This window comes from Contarinia nasturtii, unplaced genomic scaffold (genome assembly GCF_009176525.2).
Source record: "Contarinia nasturtii isolate CC-2019 unplaced genomic scaffold, AAFC_CNas_1.1 Cnas_scaffold_1371, whole genome shotgun sequence".
NCBI lineage: Eukaryota > Metazoa > Arthropoda > Insecta > Diptera > Cecidomyiidae > Contarinia > Contarinia nasturtii.
The window spans coordinates 641,346-664,122 of record NW_022198708.1 but is presented as its reverse complement, the minus strand read 5'-3'; the positions used below and the strand labels follow the sequence as shown (position 1 = coordinate 664,122).

At 34.7% G+C, this 22,777-nt stretch overlaps 1 protein-coding gene across 13 annotated transcripts in view; it reads right to left on the bottom strand.

Moving 5' to 3' along the window:
• LOC116345988 (myocyte-specific enhancer factor 2) overlaps positions 1–22,777 on the bottom strand; it is a 99,167-nt gene that overhangs the window by 43,845 nt on the left and 32,545 nt on the right. For 7 of the 13 annotated variants that reach the window (XM_031775844.1, XM_031775843.1, XM_031775840.1 and 4 more), the window contains 2 exons: positions 15,103–15,181; positions 1,386–1,426 (listed from right to left, as the gene is read on the bottom strand). The gene's annotated coding sequence lies outside the window, so the exon portion shown is untranslated. Of the gene's footprint in view, positions 1–1,385; positions 1,427–6,430; positions 6,449–6,497; positions 6,632–15,102; positions 15,182–18,582; positions 18,603–22,777 lie in introns of those variants that run through there. The other 6 variants (XM_031775854.1, XM_031775848.1, XM_031775851.1 and 3 more) reach the window with 4 other exon arrangements.

Sequence of the window (22,777 nt, the reverse complement as noted above, 5' to 3'; positions counted from 1 at the left end):
GACATAGACATTTGTCATTTATTGGCAACCATTTTTAAGTGTGTCGTCGGAGTTGGTGTTTTCTCTCTTTCCCTCTCACGGTTTATCACATGTTTCGACCACTGATTACAATAAAATTACATTTATTCTTCCTTTTAATGTTTGCGACTTTTGCACGCACATCCTTGAGTATCACATGTCCTCTGAGTCTATTTGTGATGGAAAATTTAACTGATCGATCATAGGATCTTGGTCATTTGGGACATTTTTTTTTCTTGTTCTTCAAATTGGAAATTATGACGAATGAAACCCATGCGTCGAAAAAATTCAATCGAAGAAGACATTGCGTTTTTAAGTAAAAAAAAATCCGATTTTGTTTTTTTCTCTGATTTTTTTTTTTAAAGTGCTCGATGTGGTCGGCATCATGATGATGAATGCGTGTGTATAATGCGTGGTGTATTTGACACATAACACACCCGCAAAGAAAGAAGGGCACATCAACCAACAGATAGAGTTCGAAAGAGAGAGATTAGGTGAGAAAAATGCTCGTCGATTTTCAGAAATACCAAAATCGTTCCAGCGAATCCGCGAGCAGCATGATTTTCTTCCTTTTTTCAACTTTCAATGCTTGCTCTCAGCCGTGTATTTTGTTCTCATTTCGGTTGGTCGTGCGTGTATGTACGTACGTATATTTTTTGTTCCTTCTTTCGGTTGCTGCTGTTGTTTTTCATCTTCAGAAATTGTAATAATTATATTGCCACACAAACAGAAAATCTCGCAATAATGCCGCATCTGAGAAAAAGATGCACCACATGTTTTCTGTTTATTTTGTTTTTCTTTTTTTTCCTCATTTGCATCTCCTCCGTGTTCGTTGTTGTTTTTTTTTTCGTTTAAATATTCGTTGAACTCCTATTTGTCGATGATTTTATCGTCAACAGCTCGGTGTTGTCAATTTGCTCTTTTTTTTCTTACGCATTTGCTTCACTTCGATTCTGTTTTCATTCCAACCATTCCATTTTATCCCTCGGTTGGATAGAGAGAAAAAATTGCATCGCACTGTGAGAGAATTGGTGGCTTGAACCACACCATCGCAGTGACGTGGACAAAAAACAAAAGAAGATGGCAGAAATTTTGAAAATGAAGGTCATTGCTATCGTATAGAAAATTAAAAAAAGCGAGTAAAACGAATGACAAAAAAATAACCATATCAAAATGAATTAAAACGCGTAAATAAAATGAGTGCAGCATGCGTGCACGCAATCAATATCCACTCACATCACGAGCACTGCTCTTCCATATTTTTATCGCATCACATTTTATTTCGGAACGAAGAATTTAATTTTATATTTCGATCAAAGTCATTTGCAGTTATATATAATCAATACATTTCCACATTGCTTACTTACCCAACTTTCAAGCCGCGGTCTGTCAAGTTTTGCCTTTGAATCTGTATACAACAAGAAATAAAACGAATTAAAAGGGTGAAGAAAAAACGGTGTGCAAGTATGAAACGTGTTACGAAAGAAGTTTATTGGTCGAACAATGAGAGAAATAATTTATTTCTATTTTGTATGATCGCAACAGCGTTTCGTTGCTGTGCAACATTTCATGCATTTTTCGCTTATTCTCTTCAAACAAATTTTATATTCTTTTTTTTTTTTTTTTTCAACGAAAAAACCCCGAACTGATATAGATACAGTCACCACATCGCCTCTGATATGATTCATCCGAATTGTGTAAATAGGTTTTATTTCGTCAAAACTTGACGCTTGTTGAACAGAAAAGCAAGACACCAAGAGCAAACAAAACTTCCGTATTGTCAAGCAAAATATTGACGGGTCATTTATCTCAACCCATATATACTGTTGACAAATTGATTCAGGTGTGCAAAATACTTTTAAAATGAAATTAAATACGAAGATGAAACACAACTAATCACTTAAAGTATCTTTATTTGCATTTCTATTGAGCAAACCATGTGTGCTTCGATTGTGGTGCGGTTGTATTAATTAATGAAGTAATCGTGAATTGAAAAGCAGAGAAATCTCCAAAAATGCAATGAGTAAAATGTGAAGTAAATTGAATTGTCATTTGGTATGTGTCATTTAACGCCGATTGATGTTCTTTAAACTATTGAATCGCGCAATCCGTTCCGAATGTTCTTTCCTTTCGGTTCTTTAAAATGATTATATGAGAAGGAACGTCTTAGGAAAGAGAGCGTTTTTTTACTTCGTTAGATGAGCCGAAACGAATGCGTCGACCAACAAGCAAACAGATAAATAGAGATAGAAACACTGAGCTTGATTGTGCGATAGATTGCGCACGAAAGAGATTGAAAATGAGCAAGAAACACAGTACCAAAATTGCTTCTTCACCGTTAAACAGCTGCAAACAAATGTCAAAACAACATTTAAAGAGCCGGATAATATGCATCATTTTCATTTATTATTACACTTTTTTTTATATGCCACTCGTATCTCGAGTGTGTTATTCATTAGTTTGCATTTGGTACATCACGGAAAATTAAAAAAGAAGAAAAAAGAACGATGAGATTTGATGGTTCCACTCGCGCCACATCACATATGAGTTTTAAAAATGCGGTTCGACAGTTAAAATGAAAAAGTTTAGCATGGAAAATGAATTAGAGAGGTGGCTAAATGACACATCACCTAGTATTCACAATTCGGTGAATGATCCGAACCATATTTTTTTTTTGGTTCACGGCATTTGTCATCCAAGAAAAATGATGTGCTTGGAGTTCAAAATGTTGCCGATGTTCCACTAAATCAATACCATTTTCTTGAGAGCATGTATGTGGAATATGTTTTTTAATTAAACTCCAAATGGTGGAAGAGAAACAACAGCAACAAAAAAAATTGAAGACGATAAAGAATTTGGAGATAAATTGATATGCGGAAAACCATTTGACAGTAATAACAACATCAAATGTACCATACCGTTTGAACGAAGAGGGAAAGGTTCATTGCATTTCCGAATGAAATAAATATCAACAACAGCATTATAATTACCGTTTCATTTCATATTTTTGTAACTATTTCATATTTTGTTTGTTTTTTTTTATCTTTTCCCCCTTCGATACACATTGAAATAAAAAAAATCCTATTTGCAAGACGCAACACACACATATACGGGCAAGAAAAGTAAAGAGAGAAAAAGTTGAATGAAAAAAAAAGAAACATTGTGAATCCAGTTTATGTTACGACATTATTCTCATTTGCTTTATCTGTGACGCATACTGTTGATGCATGTTTCTGTTTGGTTTTTGTGCATTGCACTCTTTCGATGTCGAACATTTTTTTTGATGAAGAAGCTGAAAAGAAAAATTACACACACACGGAGCAAGTAAGAGATTCGGTTGTGCGCCATTTGCTCATTCAATTCCGGAAATCTTTGAGCGTGTGGATATGAGATTCAGTCGAATATTGGAATGTATTCGAGTATGTGGCTCAACACGTTTGACACTACAATGATGAAATGTGCGTGGCACAGAACACAATACAACAACAACAACAGCCGTATAACAACAACAAAAAAAACTGTAAAAAGATGAAAACGCGGTAATTGCTTGCTGAATGAACTGATTCTTTCACATGTGCATGAGCATGCGAACGAGCGTGAAAAACCTACGAAATATGAATTTCCGTTTCAATAAAATATATTTCAATAAAAGTGTGAGTGCCGTGGAAATTTCTAAGCATCAACGACACACATTGAAAATGACAGTAATCCTTTTGTGATGTGATTGAATATATCACAACATTACGAATGGGATCAATGCAAAAGTGTCGACCATGGATTTGCGTTGGATTGAATTTTAATGCGAGCAATCGAAAGGAGGACCGTATATTTAAATCGGACAAAACTAGGCAAGTTTGAATCGACAGCGCTCAACGAGATCAGTATTTTTCATCGAACATGCGTCCGAAGAATAAAAAAAAAATCCAAAAATGCGATGGAACTATGTAACAAACAAATCCCCCGCAAATGAATGTATCTCGCACCGGGCGACATTCACATGTATTTCAATGAATTAATGTATGTGGCATGAAAACAAAGCGACGATTTGAAAGCATTACACGTTTGTATGTAATCAAAGAAAACGAGAGAGAGAGAGAGAGAGAGAGAGAGAGAGAGAGAGAGAGAGAGAGAGGGAGAGAGAGAGTATATGAGAGACTGATGGATTTCGGCTAATACGATGAACGCATTGAGAAAATATTCAAAATGTGGTAGCAATATACACACGACCGCATTTGATAAACAAATTTTGACTATAATCTGTGTATGCGCGTGTGATTTTTTTCCCCGGCAATGTGGATCAAACCGAGAAAATATACAAAACTTTGTCGAACTAAATGAAAAATCGTATATGATCGCCGAGCGATGCGAGTGAAAAAAACGAACACCGTCATCATTCAGTGAGGTAATTGCAATGGATGAGTCAAATGCAAGACACACATACACACCGATAACGTAATTGTGCGACGCAACACATTCACAGCAACGATTGATGGTTTCCAATCCTTTTGTATCGCGTTGGCTTCTCTCTTTTTTCCACATTAAACCCGAGATTTTGTGTGTCGGGTTGCCGATGATCTGTTCGTTTATACAACTGAAAATGCTCGCTCTTCAAAATATCATATTCTCATCTCTTTTTAATGTATCGTTTGGTGTCGAGAGCGCTCAGCGCTCACACACTATGGCACACAGCGCGCATCATAATGTATACAAATCAAATGAAAATCACCAAACGAAAAATATGTACATATTTGAGAGAATTTTCATTCCTCTCTCCTCGCTCTGTGTGTCATCTTCTCTATTTTTTAAAGAAAAAAAAATGCCTTTTCCACTTCTTGTTGTTGTTTGTTTTTTTTTTAACGGTAAGTTTTTTTTACTGACTTTGTCGCCATTGTTGCTGCCACCGAAAAATAAGAATATTATAATGTTTAAAATTGCGGTTGCTGGCGAACGGTACGAGATTCGATAGCGTACACGGGCATTATGTAGAAAGTGATGAAAATGCTCCCGTCTTAGTCGTCACATAAACCTAGCTTTAGCAAAATTTACTTTTAAAACACACGCCAAGATTTTTCATTCGTTCATTTTTCTTTCCCTTTTTTTTCATCGCTCACTTTTTTCGGCTGCTGCTGCTTGTTAATGTTTTTGTATTGCAGCAACAACAAGAGGTGCGAGGAGCAAGCATACTTGATCATCACAAACGAATGAATGATCAAACTAAAAGCAAGAGGAGGCACACACACAAAATACACAACATAAGCAATTTATCGCAAACGCGTCGAACATTATTTGAAAATGTACCATACAATTCGATGAAAATTCGAATCCGCGCACGTACATTTTAATGCATATACAAATAATTGAATGTTTTCATTTAGACTAAAAAATGTTCGCTTTTTCGCCCTCACGCTTCGCTGCTTGCTTCTCTCCCACTTCTCTTTCTCTCGGTCATCTCATGCTCCCGTTTGATATTAATTGTGTGTGCGCATTTTTTTGTTCGTGAATATACAGAACGAATACCAAAGAGCATAAAAGAGATGAAAAATTGTATGCGCCTTTGTGTCAGTTATTGTGCACGGTCTTGAGCTCGGGCATTAGAAACATTTTAATAATTTCAAATATTTTGCGAAAAATGAAGATGTGAAATCCACAAACGAAAAGTACACCAACACAATGTCATCAGAGCGATGATTGAGAAAAAAATTTGGTGAACGTTTCTCCATTTCAATTTGTAAAATCATTGAAATTGAAATGGAAAAGAATTCAAGAATGAAAATATTACGGTTGCCATTCAACAAATAAAAAAAATCAAAGTTGCAAATTCGCAGCACAAGCTGCGTCGCGACAACATTCCCACTACAATACTTGTTTTGCACAGCTTAGAAGAAAATCCCATATTCGGTCATTTAATTCAGCACGAGTTTGGGGGGAGGGGGTGGCTTGTACTATTCAAGGTGTACATTCATTCTTCACTCACTCTCATTCAGTCTCTGTGCTTCTGGCATCGAACCCTTATCGAATCCCAAATCTTTGGAATTTGAATTATTTTTTTATGACCAAAAATTTGATTGAATGATTTTGTCTTCACTACATTTTGTTTTGCAAACAAAAGCGAACGTTTTTTTTGTTGATAAGATACGCGTGTGGGCGCGGTGGTTAAGATGGTTTTCACTTATGGAAACAATGAAAATATCAAAAATATTTGCGATAATTTTTACCGATGCCACGACAGATGGACAGATGTGTTAGTTGACAGGTAATGTGTGATAAAACAAGGCGATTTCACCCTCTATCTATCTGTGTGCTCTAAAAAAAGTCACAACACACCAGATTTTACTCTCATTCGATTTGAACGTAAAACAAACAAACAAACAAACAAAAAATCAATGAAATTTTGCGAGTTATATTTACATACAGATATTATTGCTACGATGATATTCTTTTTTTTATACTTTACTACGAATTTGAATCAATCAGTTTACCGTCCAATTCGTTTGGGTGAGATTTATTTTGGTGTTGAACTCGAGACTGACACTCTCTCTCCCTCTCTCTCCCTTTCGGTGTGTTTTTGTTGTGTGTTTTATATTTATTCCGTTCGTTTATTCTTTTTTAAAACCAATGAGTTTAATTATAAATTTTTCCGTTAATTTTAGTTTAAGTTTGATTTTTTTTTTTGAAACACCTCTTTTTTCGTGATAAATTTGTATTTTTGAATTTAAACTAATTATTTTTAGAATTATAAGTAGTTGTACTGCGTAACACGAATGAATTCAGAAATGTCTGCTGTCCGCTATTCGCACCGATCTTTGATTTTTCCGACGAAGACGTCGGCTGCTGTCGATCTTTCGGTCGGGGTTTTATGTCGCGTTTATACACACACAGTCACACATTTTATGCGCGTCGCGCATTCGGTTTTTTCTCCTTCTTCAATGTGATTGTTGTTGTTTGTTGGTTCTCGTTCGCTGTTTTGATTCGCGGCCGTGCGCGAGATTTTTGAGCCGATCACGTAGATGGAAATGAATGGGAAAAAGAAAACAAACACACGAGAGAAAAAAACCTCCCAGCATTCGAGCTAAGAATCTTTAATGCCACACGAAAATTCGGCACGATCATATTGGAACTTTTCGATTCGATCGTTTGACGCACCTTCAAAGTACTTTTAATGAAATCGATATGGGGTCGCTTTAAACCTCAAATATTTAAAATATTCGCTTCTTTTTGATCGACATGCTGGATTCATTCCAAAGTGCTTGAACAAATGTTGGAAAATTCGTTGCAATAAAGATAAACATTCGGGCTCCGCAATCGCGGTTTGATGTAGTGCACGTTGGTCCACATCGCAAATGTTTTTCACTCATTTTTTTCTCCCTTTTTTGAATTTGTGTATGTGAAAATGTTTTGTGATGCGAATGAAAAAGATGGACCGATTTTTGAAACAATTGAACAAAAGAAAATGGCAAGAGACGTGAAAATATGGCGCCGACTATCATCGAACCCGACATTAACGACGACGACGATAGCGGCAACGATGTTGACGATCTTCAGATTTTATCGAGTCAAAATGCGCAGTGCGAACATGTAAGCCAATGGTTCGGAGATTGCGCAATCGTTACAAAAACTATACACTTTTTATCCTTTTCACATCATCTTCTGTGCTCTTCACAGGTTTGTGAAAATTTTAAATGAATTCCGAGTGAATGGCACACAAAGAAGACAAATAGAGTGTGTGCGAGAACAAGAGAGAGAAGTTGAAATGTAAAGAGCGAGATAGATAAGGTGGCATCCTGAAAAACGAGATGGTTGGCAAAAAAAAACATTAGTGAGATTTTAACATTTTTTGTCAAATTGCCAAAATCTCGATTTATTATCACAAAGAAAAAAAACTGAAACAAGAAAGCTATATGCTTGAATGGAGTATATTGAAAATGGCCATAAGCCCAAAATTAATATCGATGGTGATTTGATTGCGCGTCAATGTATTCAAATGTATTGACGTCGTTCTACAAAAAAACAGTCGCATGTTATTTGTTCGTCTTCATCTAGGTCTTCATTCATTCTCATTACGTCAATTGAATGGTCCATCGGGATCATTCACTTGAAATGAAGCGAAAAAAATAATATCAATAATTAAATTGTCGCTTGTCACTCGAAGCGTGTCATTTTATTTCGAATTTGCAATTGTGCTCTAGTTTTTTTCACGTTTGTTCGCTCTCAACAAATTATTCATGATCAATATCTGTTAGTTGAAAACAGGGATGTTATGTGTGTATGTGTGTTTTTTGTTCTTTCTCCGTTTTTTGAGCTCATAATATGAATATTTCATGCCAAGAAAATGTACGAAACATTTGTTCTGTTGTAAATCACAAGTTGTTTGGTGGGAATGGGTTTTTTTCTGTTTTATTTTGCTCAATCACCTCGAACACTGACCATTTAGCAATGTTTTAAGTGTGCTCGAATGATTTTATGAAGCGACTGAGGCTCAGGATGTTATGGATTTGTATGATCGCGATATTTGTTCGTTTACACCAATGGCGTTGGCTTTGATGATCTAAACCGTACACAAAACATGACCAAATCTCATTCCAACACATACACAAATTGATGACGTGCGAATACATTTTCAAAATGAATAAACACATCATCGGCTCAACGTGCGCTTACAACTCATGCTTTGGGTAATCGGATACAAATACACCACAATTGTAGGATGTAGCCAAGAAGAAAATAATGAAAATTCAAATCGCACATGATTTTTTTTTACTTAGAAAAATCTTTAGAATCTTCATCTCTCTCATTGTCTCTCTTTATTTTACTCTCACTTGCTCTATTTTCCATTCTCTGTTTTTTTTTCAATTCATTTATTTTTCCGTTCATCTATCCCACTACCTCTCTCCCTCTCATCTCTCTTTCTCTCTCTCAGCTTTTTGTTTCTTATGCTTCGCATGAAATAAAATGCACATTTTGTGGCGTAACCCAAAACCAGTTGTTTTCAAACATCTAAGAATTACATCGTATTACATATTCAATGAAAATTACATGAAAGAATGCCAAAATCAGAAACATTTTCATTCAATTTTCTTTAAAAACATTGATGAGCATTTTGCTAAATGTCAAACTAAAACATGGCAATAAAAAAATGAATACATCGAGATCAAGATCGAATGGCACGTAAACGATGGCAAGATTTTTTTCTAAACAAATGCTGAATACAGAAGTTTTGCTACAGATAAATGTTACAAAAATTTACTTAAATTTCAAAATTTCAAAAAAAAAATGACAGATAAACATTTGGTCAACATGAAAGTGTTTCTTTTTGTTTTCAAACTATTTTATTTTTTAACGGATTCCCTTTAAACTTCAGACATGAAATGAATAATGCAAATGAAATACCATTTACATAAATTTGTGTCCTCGAAAAAAAATGTGTTTCGAATAGGAAAAAAACAGTCAGTTTTCATCGAGCGTATCAGGAAATGAATTCGAGTACTTGAAGAGTGCTCAAAAAGAGGAAGACAGAGAGAGGGAGATGGAGATACAAATACACTTTGAAAAATGAGAACATACTTATGGTTCTAATGTGTCCATGTAACAGTACCTTTTGCTTTTTCGTTTCGAAGAAAAAAAAAATACAAATGACCAACCGAACAAAATGCGATGTGCGCATCAAAAATGGAAAATTTTGAAGCAAATTCGTGGGTTTGGCTGTGAGTCACAATGTGTTGACCGCAACCGAATGTAGTTGAATAATTCCTGTTTTTTTTTTATTGTTTTTGTTGTTGTTGAAATGTGTTGTGATGTGAGACCGTCGACAAATCGACACGAATGACAACACGAAATTTGTAAGTGTACAAGTTGGAACAAATTTTTTTTAATCAACTTTTGATTTTATTTTATATGCTTTTATGACAAATATAAATCGATATAGGTTTTTGAAAAGGAAGAGAACCACAGTAGTAAGTCAATATGTTCAATAAAATGCAAACGATGACAAAGGAACGATACAATGTCGTTTTCATAAAATAAGGTTGATGATATGTGTGTTCATCAGTCGAAACACAATCGATCGATAAAACTGATTGAAATAGTGATGCTATTGCAGCGTTGATGTGATGATGTTTATTGTCCTGTGTATATGTGAAATCTCTAGAATAAATACAGCATATGATACGGTCGCACACCAAAGTTTGTTTTTACATACATTTTTTGCTGTATTTTGTATGACGGTGTTTCGCTTTGAAATGCAACCTTTCCATACGCTGTTTTTATTCTATAGCAATCATGTGGTGTTTGGTCTTTTGACCGCTCAATTTGAGATGCAAACATTCAAAGTCCAAACTATGAAACAAACACGTGTAATCAGTTAAAGCAGTTGTAAAACGGCTCAGAATTACAAACTATAACACAAATACATGGTTTTGTCTTTGAACAAAATCGCTTATTGTTGCCATGCCGCAATACTAATTGCATAAATGAGTTTTGATCTTTTTGCAAATTGCACTAATGTCTATAAATTGATGTGCAGAAATTATATATATGTGTGTGTGTGTGGTTTTTAATTTGCATTATAAAATGTTTATGGCAAAATTTTCTAATTAAAAATTATAAATTACGTATGTATTCCAGACGAGAATGTAATTGCTTTGCACCTGCATAACAATGGCATTGTGCAAATGTGTTCGTTCAAGCATGTTTCAATTTGTAATTGAGGCGAGAACAAAATGTGCTGGTGTAAAATGGTTGAGCGGCAACAAATTAGTAATGCTGTGTGATATACAGAGAAATTGTTGATCTGGTTCATCTGCTGAACGATACGCGTAGGACTATTTGGTTGAGCTCCGTATGAGCATCGGATGTATGATGATTTTTTATGTATTTAGAGTGAATGAATGAAAGAAAAATCGCCACAAATTTGTTTAAACAAAGTCATAAATTATGAGCGGCACGGAAGGAGCATGCGTTGATTTCAATAATAACAACAACAACATTAACCAAATGCGAAAAGAGTTTGACCTGGCTGCGTTGAGGCACGAAGAAAAAAAATGGAAATAGGAAGAGAGTGAAAGAGTGAGAGAGAGAGAGTGAGCGAAAAAAAATGTGTAAAAGTGCGTAGAAGGCGCATATTCAACAAACGGACAGAAAATACACAAATCAAATGCATCGAAGAAACTGTACATCTGCCAATTTTTGAATGTGCAACAAATCTTTGAGCGACGACGATGATCAAGACATTGTCGACGAAAGATCGAACAATTCGTAGTAAAATGCGAATGAAATGAAACAACATAAGTAAAAAGAAGGGAAAAAACACACCAAAAGCAGCGACAACAACAACAATACCAATAGACCATAGACGTCGGGCACGTGCTACATAAGTACTTAGTCACAAAGTGAAAAACATATGCGTGCTCTCAATTACATTTAAATGAAGAAAAAAAAGTTTTTCATTTCATCTTCACTTCAACAAGACAAGATTCTCGTTTATGTGGCGTATGATGGCAGCATTTCGGATCCCTGTGTAGCTCTCTCACACACTATACGCGTATAGACTTTTCTTTCATTCTCTCCCGATCTCTCTCTCTCTCTCTCTCTCAGTGTGTTTATAGTGCGTCAGTAGTGAGTTGGTGCGTGTTTTCAATTTTCTTGCCACATATTTGAGGCTCTTGTTTCATTTTTATTATTCAGCTCATTTCATCTTATATGCGATGCATATGGACGCATTTATATTGGATGACTCGTGCATTAACCAATCAAATATCAAACAAAAAAAATTTGCTGCTAATGTGAGCTCTCTGGCTCAAATCACACACATCGCCGAGTAATAAAAACGTATAATGTTATGACGATTCCATATTCTAAAGCTCGAACCACCGCCACCGTTAGAATGCGGCACAAGAGAATAATATCAACAAACAATTCAGAACGAAAGGGAAATTGCGATTACATATTAATTTCACATCAAACGGGCGAGTGAAAATGAGAAAGAATTCATGTGAAAATGAAAAAAAAGCATATTCGCCGTTTTAAAATCGTTCGATTGGTTCGCTAAATTTAATGGCATTCGAAAATGTCTCACGATTTGGCGGCGATTCAATCTAGATCAAATCAAAGTGCAAAATAATGAGAACGATCACATTTCACTGTCAATTGAATAAAACTCGGTTGATAAAATGATATCGTTTCGGTGTTTGTTCCTCTTTTGAATAGAATCGCTTCTACGTTAGTCAATAATTGTCTGATTTTTTTAAATGAAAATACGTAAAATTTTCATGGAAATGTGATATCCAATTGAGATCATTGTGTTCCATTGATGATGCAAACGGCCGATCTACAGAAGCGAAAAAAATTTGCACTTTCAACGAAAAATCAATAAATAAAATTCATCCACAGTCCGCGTGTATACGAAAAAAAACCCAGAGAAACAAAAACAAATTATGTGTGTATGGTTTGACGTATGCAAACATCCATAAAGTTCGTTGTTTTCAACAGCTGCTGCATGCGTTGTTTCAAATCTTTTGGGCATTAATTCATTTAGTTTATGCTTATGTTCATTTTGATGTTTATGTGTGTGTCCCTATTTGCTCTGTATTCATAATGCTGAAATGCACATGTCACACACTCACTCCCTCTGAACGGTGCACGATTGCCTAACTGAAGGTACAACACACAAACACGGTCGCTCGATCGTTTTTGAGGCGATGTGATGACGAATATAATTTACTTTACGGATATAATCGGATTGAACCGAAAATGTGCTGTATATACGATGTACATCCATTACATAGACGAGGATTTATCATTTCACATAAAATAGCAGACATGAGTCAGAGAATGAATGTCGATCGTTGAGTGCAGATCCTCACGAGAGAAACGACGAAGAAAAGAAGAAGAAGAAGAAGCAGAAAAAAAAACAAATAACAAAAACAACACTTTGTTGCCATTCTGTAATCGTTACGCGCCTTCGGATCTCGCTCATCACATTTTAAATGAGTATATTTTCCGTCACTGTGACTGTGTGCGCATGGTGAACGAGAGATTCTAACGAAAAATTATTGAGCGCACAGCGTATACACACACATGAAATGCGATATATACGCGCCGTCACAAATAGGTAACATAACATTAAATTAAGAAAGAAAACGATAGAAAAATCAACGCCGCACGACAAAACAATTTCATGTATATGCGTGGACGAAAATTGCATTTTCCTCGGATTTCTTAACGACCAAATGGTTTCGATGGAAACAAAGGGCCAAATACAATGCAAAGACAGTTAGAAATAGTACATAATAATGAATTCCCTTCTGTTATACACTTTTCTCGTCCTCGTTTTTTTTTCAACTTCATGGAAACTTCATTATCTAGCAATCAATTGCTGCTTAAGAGAGTCAAAAACCTAATTTTTTGTGCGAAAAAAGAAGCCACCTAATGAATTTCCATGAACGTTCATAGGGAAATGGGAGAAAAAAAACTCAATGCTTCGCAACCATTTGCATTAATTGATTCGTTCTCTTTTCTCAACTGATCCGTTTCAAATTGAACACGCTTTGATTTGTTTGAATTATATACGAATATTATGTTGTTATTGTATTTTTTGGGATCCAGTGCTCTTGGATATATACAATTTGAAGTACTTTTAGGTTTCCGCCCGCGTAATTCGTATTTACGTTTTACTTTGCTATAGAATTTTCTAAAGTAAAATCACACACGGTTGTGCATTGAAAAATCATGGCTGTATATGGATAAAAACGAAAAGAAGGGAAAGGAGATTGAAAATGAAAAAGCGCACGCAACCGATAGAGATGGGGAAAAAAGATACATTAAATATGTGGAACATGTTATTTATTATGCTTGTGAATTATGTAGCTGTTTACCTTGTATGTCGAGAGAGAATATGGAAGATAGAGCGCATTTGAGTCCGGAACCCAAATCACATGAGAGAACATATATTCGGAGTGCAATGACACATGCTCTCTCACCTCCGATCACATTCTATGTAAATGCTTAATCTTCGGAGAATGCTCGTAGGTTTTTTCCTTCCACTTCTACTTCTTTGGTTTTTGATCAAAAAACACATCGCGATGAAAATCTTTGTTCGTCGCTTTTTTCGTAGTTTCCTCTCAAAATGACACAATTCAATTTAAATTTATGTTGCTCTTCTAAATGCATTGATCGCGGACGCGTTTCATTCTAATTGACTACCATGAAATTCGATGGCAAAAGAGGAACGTTTTTTTTTTCGAGGGCTACGTGAAAACGAGGAAAAACAAATTCTTTTATGGAAATAGATATATATTCTCGTGAACAGAATGGAAAAAACGTGGTTTCCTTGATTTAGTTATTGTCGGATTTTATTAACATTTCAGAGATAATATTAAACGATTTTTGTGTTTTATTTCATTTTTAAAATTCAAGTTCGATCGTATGTTGAAGAAACACGCTTAATCGGTTTCCGTTAATTTTTCATCTAAAAATGGGCATAAAAATTGTGTAATTACAAACAATATTACCCGATGTATGTTTTTTTTGTTTCTTCTTGTAAATGTGAGAGATAGAGATAGATTGGATTGACAGGCGAATTCATAAAATGAATACACATATGTACGATATAAGCCACTGAAAAATCCATTTGTTGTTATCCGGGTGTTTTGCGATTTGAAAGAGACAGAGGACGAGAGAACGTAAGCGGGAGAATGGAGAAAGAGAACAGAGATATATAGTTATTCATCTCAATCGTATATGATTTCAACAAACAAAATAAAAATTATGATTTAATTTACTAGACGCCATAAAGTAGCGTTGAGATTTAAGATGTTTTTTTTTGGTTTCGTTGATGTTCTCGGGTCCGCGGGTTTTTGTCGCACAAAAAAAATGTGCTACGTGAGTCAAATGATTTGAAATAAAAAAAGCCTCATAGTAAATTAATACTTTGAACGAATGGGTGTTGACGAATGCTCAATGATACAACACTCTCGTGCATTGGTTGAATGTTCAGAAAAAAATATTGTTTTCTACTCGTATCTACGAGATGAAACACTCAAAGTAGAAATATACATAAAATCATATAAGAATAAAAAAAACAATACATACATTCGATGCTCGACCAAATGATTGCCGGGATATTAGCAACACAACGATGACAAGATATGTTTGGCAAATATCCAAAAACCTAGAAGAAGAAACAAAAAAGTAAAACGGTAAAATGAAAAACCGACGGACAAAAAACCAACAGCAATCTATGATGAATGTAATAGAAAATGAAATGGTTGCGAGCGAGCAAGTGAGAAACAAAATTAATACATGGCTTGGATCGTTAGTCAAATATTATTATTGTGGTCGTTGAAAGTGTTTTGAATGTGCTCTCGCACATTCGAATCGCACACAAAACAACGGCGATCATTTAAAGCGGCCATTAAAAAACAAAATATATATACAACACAAACGCTGGCGAACGAACGAATGTGCGGCTCGTATATAGACCGGGCCAAAATGACAACAATGTATACGCCATACAGCCGTTTGAAACGACTAATCGAAATCTTAGTCTTTTTTTTCACTTCACCGTTTTACATTCGTACATATAGAGGAATGAAGAACATTATTTTGTCGGGATTCTCTCTCATCAATTTTCCAACACCATTTTCACATCGTACACAACACATTTTAATTAGAAGACATTCGATAAATTGATTTTTCCCATTTTGATTGTGGCGGCTTTTCTCCCGATTTACACAAGTCTCCGAGATAAATTCAGTGCTTCGAAGTCAATCGAAAATTCAATGATTTCATGTAATCGAAACAAATTTGGCAAATTTGCCGATTTTATCGTCGACATTTAATGGATTTAGTCATGCATGTTGAATCACATAAACATTCGAGCCATGTATATGTGAAAAGAGATCATTGTTTATGGTATATTATCCGTTGGGGAATTGGAAAATTGTTGACAGTTTTAAGACACAAATTTTCTCTTTTTTTCATTTATTTTTCTCTCTTTCTCTATCGCGCTAATGTGATTCCGGAATGAAAGAAAAATGACTAACTCCAGCATTAATTTCGTTTTTACACTTGTGTATGTTGTTGTTGACGACGACGCCGTCGTCGGTTTTTTTTCTCTTCTCTTCATCTTGTACCATTTGGCTGCCCACATCGAACAATATATTGAATAAACATCAAAAAAATGTACGGCAAAACAGCAAACACATATATTCTTAAATCAAATACACAAGCCGTTTGGCTGCAACAACTATGACAACATTTTATTGTGCCTTTGAAAAATGTCTGGCCGCATGCCAAAATTTAATGCGAATGAAACGAGAGAAACGAAAAAAAAAACAACAATAGGAAAATAAAGCTGCGTTTCGCATGAGTATTTTTTTTATTGGCGTTCGAGTTTGTGTTTTTTTTTCTTTTTTTCATTTGTGTCGGTCGACCTTTTTTCTCCTTTTTTCAATTGTGTCTATGCAACAGATTCGCTTTTTAACTGTTGAAAATCACTTTGAAAATGTAATTTAAATTATCTTGCTTCTGCATGTAAGAATCTTTTTGACTTTGTGACAATTGTAGAACATTTTTTTACGCCAGCCGTTAAAGCGAAAACATCAGCAAGAAAAGTCATCGGAAAATCTTACTCCATTTTGAGTTTGGTGTAAAACGACATAACAAAATTTATGGGAAGAACCAGAACGAAAGCAGTAGTACGGAGAAACAAATCACATTTTGATTGTTGCTCGATTTTCGGTTTAATTAAAAAAAAAAAAATGCCAAACAAATGCGGTGTTCAACAATGACCATATGTTTGCCATTTTTTAAATGCACTCGATGTTGATCCGTTTCGGAATAAATGGACCTTTTTGTGTACAATTTGGCTCTGTTCTCATTTGTATTGTGCTATATCATGATCAAGTGATAAGGGTACGCATTCCGTTCGACCGTATTCAAACGTCACCGTGCGTATTGTTGTCTTACTTCACTAGCCAATATATTGGTGGGCCAAGGTTAGAGATTAAATACTTTCAAATATACGTGTATCGATCCGAAACAATGAAACCATCGTTTAACAGTTCAATTTACTTTGTTACACTCTCGTACCCGCAATTTTTCGGTCATTTTTGTTCAACATTTTTGATCCGACCATATTAATCAGCATTTGTAATGACTTCAAGAAGTCAATGACGGATGAATATGAGACTGCTTGCTTAGTAATATCGATGATCGCGAGTCGAAATGATAATCAACAAATAAAATAGTATCGTTGTTCCATCTAGTGGAGGAATTTTCGATTTGGATACCATTCTAACTTTACATTTAACGACGAACTTGTCATTTGTCGAACTTTTTGTTGCATTTTGTACTTTAAGGAGTCTCTTATATCGATGCTTTTCTTTGAGGAACTGTATCAATAATATCTTCGCAGCACTTCGACGAATGATCAAATTAGCGAAATGTTTTTTTTTAATAACAAAAAATGCGTCTTTTTTTTAATCTTTGTGCAATTTTTTCAAATGTGTAATAAAACAAAAATTAGCGATTGTTTATGCCACAAACATGTTTGCGAAGAAAAAAAATTGTCACTTCATTTTCGAAGCGGAAGTTCATCGCCATCTCTTTTTCAGTAGGATAAACAAGAGAGAATGCAATATCGAAAGCTCTATCACTCAATTCTCTCACGTTATCTCTTTCGCTTATTTTTAGTATCACAATGTGACCAAATCTATACACACATATGCTCACACAAACAAAACGGTTTTGTTTGATAATAAAGTCAAAGTGCAAATTATGATTTCTTTTGTTTTATCCACATTTATAGAACAGTTCTGAATGCAGTTCGTTAGCGTTTTTTTTTTGTTATTTCCTCTGATATGAATGATCTTGTGTCATCTATCGTACTTTGAAAAGCTTTTGCTCGCCTGATAGACAACTTCTAACGACAAACAAAAAAAAATTGAATATAAAGCGATCGGTTAAATCGAACGATATGCAAAAAGCGGCACCATCATCACATGCAAGGCAAAAAATAAGAAGAAGAAGAAGAGCGCGCACAATTTGAGCACAAATAGATTAAATCGTAAACACAATGTACGGTACAGAAAAATCTACGGGAATCATACTATTTTAAGATCATACCAAAATAACCGTTGCGATTCGGAAAGATGAAATAAAAATACCGTTGAAAGTTGAAACAATCTTTAAATAAACTGACAATAATGGCATTTACATTGGCTTGATACACAACTGATGTATTTCAAATGAAAATGCATAGTGAAAAAAATAATAATAATAATAGCAGCTTGCGCTCAATGTGATCGATTTTGTTCTCGTTCAATTGAGAATACTTCTTGAGATGCAACAAAATTTCCGTCATGATCTCGAACTTGTCACATGCACGAATTTAATCCGATTTCTTTTCAGTAGAATTTTGCAATGCACTTTTCTATCAAAGCTTTTGATTCTTCGTTTTTTTTTTAATTCAAAATCACATGCACGCAAATATCGAACACATAAAAAACACATACACACACAATGTGCATTAATTTCACATCAATGGAAATGAGAATGGAAAAGACGTACACCGTTATGTGATTGTCGTCGAGTGTGCTTATCACACACTGCAGGAACCGTTCATCTCACTATCACTTTACCATAAGAACTGATATACATTTGTTTTTTAAACGGCAAAATGCGAAAACACAACGCTTTGGTTTTATCCATAGCAACCTTTGTACGAGTTCCATTCACCGGGACTGGTTGTACACTGTATTCGATCGATCGATGAAATATCAACTTCAATACGATCAACAACATATAAAACTGCCACTGAATGCCAAAGAGCTGTGATCATCATTGGCCATACACTGGACAATCGTGTGACTATTAAATCGTTGTCGTTTGTCCAATGTTGTTGATTCAAAATTTTATCTGCGAATTCCATTTTGACACCGGACTTTCGCATTTCGGGGCACTTTATCTCTCACGTTCTCTGTGTCTCACATACACACGCTCTTTTTTCAGTAACTGTCAGTGGTATATGTTAGTGTCTGTATGAGAAAGGGACGGTTTTTTATTCGCATGAAACTTTTTCGTTTTGAGGCGATTTGTTTTTTATTTTATTTTTCTCGTATCGATACCATCCAACCGAAAATAATTGAATCAACTGTTCAACTAATATATGAGCGTTCAATTCATACTAAAGCTCTCTATCTCGATGAAGAAGCGATTGCCGCGGCACCAACAGCACACAAAACCAACAACAACAACAACATCGCAACAACCATGGCATGGGCGCTTTTTTTTAATAACAAAAATAAATTTTCATGCGCGCATCATTCTCCTTAGTGTGTCGTGTCTCCTACAACAAACACAGATCACAAAGAAATAAATGTTGCGCCTGAGAATGAAATGCGATCTATAGGAGAAAAAAATATCAAATCGGTATGTGTGTATAATAAATATACAACAATCTATTCCGAGATTGAAAGAGAGAGAAAGGGAATGAAAAAGAGAGTGCAACAGAGATGGAATGAGTGCAAACGAATGTGAGAGAAAATAATGTGATATTGGTTTTACTTGGTTTGTTGGCGCTGCTCTCTTCGAATCCGAAGATGAAGAGCACAACGACGATGATGAAGATGAAAAAAAAAAACAAGGAGTACAAAGGACCAAAGAAAATTTGCACTAAGAGATAAAAAAAAATGTCGAAAAATAGTAAAAATAGTATACAACGGATTCTTCGCTCTTTATTTTTACTTATTTTGAGTTGTTGCCTCACGAACCGATTTTGAAGCAATCATAGCCGCCGCTCTCTCCTTCTCATTCGATCGTTTTGTTGCTATTTTATCGTCGTGGCTTTTACTTCACTACTGCTGAGCTGGCTCGGTATTATTTACGGGCATTCGATGAAAATAGCATCTTTGCCTCATCACTTAAAATATTACCCATACTCGAAATCAAACGATTCAATTGAATTAAATTTAAATCAAGCGCATATCGAACACACGCCATTGGCTAATGAATCTATCTCTATCTCTCTCTTACATTCGTGCTCATCTTCCAATTTTTGTTTTACATCTTTTAGCGACCACTCTATAGAGAGTGCAAGGGAATGCCCGAGATTGAAATCGATCTCTCTTATTCAATGCGTTTGAATAATAATTAAAAATTCAAATGGTTTGCCGTTGTATTAATTTTATATTTGCCAGAATCTATGCAGTGGTCAAACAAATTTATTCGAATCGATTCGATGAATCTATCAGGAAAAAAAATCGCACCAACCGTTTTGATATTCGTGTTTGTATTTGCCCGTATAGAAATTGGTAATGACAGTTATGATGTTGGGATTTAAATGTTTTACAATCAATTTTTTTTTGTATCTTTTGTCATTTGGTTTTTGCATACATTTGAATTGGCATAATTTGAATATTATACCAATCCGTAGAGAGCAATGACTCCAGTGAAAGCATATATTTGATCACGTATTAAAATAGTTTTTTTTTATTACTGACAATGAGCTATTTTCTATCTACTTTTGGAAATGCGCGATTATTTTTACCATCATCAACTCGATCAAATTTGTCAACGCAGATTGCAGGTTGTTTCGGTTATTTTTGTTATCTAACAAAAAGGAATCGTTTAAACGATTGGTTGGCAACATTGTTAATTCGTTATTTTCTTCTTCTCCCTTTGCCTTCTTTCTCAATAATTTTGTTTCTTGTGTGAAATCCATTGGATCCATTCACACTCCGATTTCATTCGCCCCATAATGTAATTTAATTGACATCATCACACAAAACATTAAAAGCTCCCAATTAAAATTGGTTAATTTACGAATCGTAAATTAAAAATGAACGATTCAATCTGTAACAATTATTATTGAATCTCTTTGTATTTTTGTCATCGTTGAAACGTTTAATTTGAAAAAGAAGAGGTCGAGGAAGGTTTGATAGCAATTTTATGAAACACATATGTGATAAAAAGAAGATCGCATCAATGGATACAAAATGATCACTTAGTATGCATAGTGTGTGTGTGTGTTTTTTTTTTTTTAATTCAACCAGAATTACTTCATTATGTTTCTTAAATATCGAAATAAAAAAAAATCCCAATCAGACTGGATTCGATTGCAATTGCATAAGTGAATTCTGGTTTTTCATTGTAATTCGATCATTTCAAGATGGAACGACTATACCAGCAAATATAAATTTGTTCGTTAAATTGTCGGACACCCGAACCAAACAATTTTCTCGCAGGCAAAGTAAAAGTAATCACACACTTATTTTGGTAGGTATTAAGGTGCTATTATACAGCGCATAAGTAATTACCGAGGACAAAAATGCCATATAAAAATAAAAGAGAAACAACAATCGTGATATATACCCATAGTGTATTCAACATCATCATCAACACACAGCAACAACAACAACACAATTTGCCGTATTACTTTTCTCCATTTGTGTTGTTGCGATCGCATTTTAATGGGATTCTCGGTTCTATACATATATAGAATATAATGTGCATGTGTGTATGTGGAATGTGGATAGGCAGTGAATAAAAAGGCGACCGAACGAAGACGAAGGGAATGTTTTTCCACAATTGAATTTACGTCATCAGGCATGTTGCTGGAGCAACACACGCACGACCTTCAACATCGATGTCTACAACAACAAATACGAAAATAAAAGAAGAGAATGAATACTTAAAAAAAAGAAGTGAATTGTCAACCGCCGTATACATCAATATGGTTATAAACATCATGCATAGTATATGAGGTGCACGAGGCAACTCCGCACTGGTGTGCGCTATGATATGGAATGATGGATGTCGAAAACGTTACTGCAGGTGCTTCTGCCTTTCGCAAACGAACAAACAGACAATCGCGACACAGATCGGGGGGACGACGATGACGACGACAAACGATTCACATTTGATTCTTTTTGCCCAAGTTGATTCTATTGTTCATACTTTATAGTGCAATAAGCAATGGACTCGCTGTGAAAATGGAGATGGAATACAAAAAAAAAACAAGTTGCTTCGCTACTCTTTCGTATTTGAAATTGCCAGCAATGAAACTTTTTTTTATTGAGTATAACCCGTTCTTCAATCCGTTTTTCATAGATTTAAATTGTTATTTTGTATTCTATTGATTTCTTTTTGCTTGTTTCTATTATTGTTTTGATTGTTATGCGTTGACCATCCAACGTATAAAGAAACTGATCCAGACTTGACAATAAACTATTCTTTTCTTTTTCTCCCTCTTTCTCTCTCATTTTACTTTTCTTTTCAACATGTTTACCTCTAATATATATTGAAATCTCTTCTAACTTTCAGAATATTATACTTTTTTTGTGAATCAAATGACCTGCACAAATTTTCACATCATTAAGACATCATATAGACATGGTTTCCATAAAAAAATTCACATTTTTAGTCATTTTTATATGAAGTCAGATTCAGTTTTCTAGTGAATTCAAATTTCTTTTGAAATTTGAAAAACATTTTTTTTTGTTGGTTTCTTGGCTACTAATAATCTGTTAAACACTCATTTTCTCAATTTATCCAATTAAATGCACGTTCAAAATTCGATAGTCCATTAAATATTGTTCATTATTATGCCAATTAACGTTTATTCAAGGGAAAATGGATCTTTATATTGAATATGGAATTTGGTGCTATTGAAACCGTTATTTTTATTCGATTATCATCAATAAATAAAAAGCGGGAATGAGCGCTTCTTCATTTTTAGACAATAAATATAAACAAAATCATATCA